The 1,664-nt window shown below is 47.8% G+C and overlaps 1 pseudogene across 1 annotated transcript; it reads right to left on the bottom strand.

The window, feature by feature from the left end:
* Nucleotides 1-321: 321 nt before the first annotated feature.
* Nucleotides 322-1,155, bottom strand: LOC104464460 (annotated as a pseudogene). Its single transcript, XR_727581.1, has one exon. The product of XR_727581.1 is annotated as a fibroblast growth factor 9 pseudogene (transcript).
* Between the last annotated feature and the right edge of the window lie 509 nt (nucleotides 1,156-1,664).

The raw sequence follows: 1,664 nt of genomic DNA, 5'->3' as shown, positions 1-1,664 counted from the left end.
AAACTCGCGAAATCAAATCATTCAGCAGAAACGTCCTGAGCAAAGATACCACCACCACCGCCACCTCCCAGTGCGTGCCTGCTCTTAAGCAGAACTTGGGGCCACACAAACATCGCTACCAAACGCCCGGTGACTTCGCGAGGGCTCCTGTTCCGCTGCGGTGCTGCCGCTGGTGTACATCTGCAATCCCGGACACGGTCATTTTTTCCCCTCAGCGGATCAGCCACCAGCACAAACCCCCCTCCCCGTCCACCTCGCATCCCCCGCCGTCCCCCCGCCCGCAGTTCTGCCCCATTATTTCATCACATGACCACTAAAGGGTTAAGGATAATACCTACCAAATCTGCTGTGGTCTTGCCTGGTTCCCTGGATAGTACCATTGGGGAAGATTTCTAAATGAAATCCAGTCCTGCAGTATAGCTGCCTCCGCCTGAGGATCCCCTTTAAATGGTCCAAGTCCGTGACCGCAGGCCCCCTGGGTAGCCCACCTGCCTCAGACTGACCCAGGTGGTCACTTAACAAAACCGGACTATCCACCGGCAAAACGGGCACATTCCCAAAGGGTACTGCATCCTGCACACCGAAATAGTTCCCAACTTCACCTAAGGGAGCCATCAGAAGATTCTGCTTTTAGAGAATAAGAATAAACAATAATGATGGTGCCAAACCCAGGAGATATAAGATTAGGTATATTCCACTCCCCTCCCTAGCGCAGTTACAGAGAAAATGTTCTTTCTTCAATCCATTAAATGCATAAATAAAAGTAATATTCTGTTTTGACTGGTACAGGTTCAAGGTCAAACCAGTTAGTCTAAGAAACCACCACTTGATACTCACACACTGACATATTTATAAACATATAGATGTGTATATCTGTATAAATGCATATATCCCCAGCTCTTAGCAAGCAGTATGGTCTTCAGCCCATCCAACCGTAATAAAGAAAAAAATCCGTAGTTTCTCCATTTGGTTTAAGATAAGAATGACCATAGCAACTTAAATACCTAGGCGTTATAGGGATTTTTTTTTTTTTAAGATGCACAGGCTACGTCAGGATTTATGGATTCTGACTCCAGAAAGGCATGCGCTGTTTTTACTCTATAACAGACTGCATACATCAGCGTGAATCCTGCAAAGGGGGAGGGGGAAATCTCACGTTGTTGGCTGAGATAAATCCAAAAAAAAAAAAAAATTAAAAATTAAAAAAAAGGAAAAGGAAAAAAACTTTTGACGTCCAAATCTATTATCCAGAATTCTCAGGAGGCTCAGCAGATGTCCACTGGTTTAGGATTATTGACGATCCACAAGCAAAGCAGCAACATACAAGTGCTTGTGTCTTTCTTGGCTGGCTCGAAACAGGTGTTGCTTCTGCAGGGCTCCCTGTGAAATGTTGTACTCCAGCACTGAGCTGCGGCTCTTGACTGTGGATCTCCATCCAGCACGCAGAGTGGCGCAGGAAGAGGCATTGGGCTGGGTTTAAGGTAGTCCTGATTGCTGCTGGAAGGATTCTCCGAGGTCCTAGCGCTCAGCCCTACCTGCTGCAATACAGAGCCGCTTCCAGCACCCGGCACGGCGCGGAGCGGCTCTTGCTGCTCTGCGGCAGCGCGCCGCACGCTGCCAAATAAATAAATAACTGCGCGAAACTTCGGGGGAGGGAAAAGAGA

Source organism: Pterocles gutturalis, unplaced genomic scaffold (genome assembly GCF_000699245.1).
Source record: "Pterocles gutturalis isolate BGI_N339 unplaced genomic scaffold, ASM69924v1 scaffold25998, whole genome shotgun sequence".
Lineage (NCBI taxonomy): Eukaryota > Metazoa > Chordata > Aves > Pterocliformes > Pteroclidae > Pterocles > Pterocles gutturalis.
This window is presented reverse-complemented; position numbering and strand designations above follow the sequence as displayed.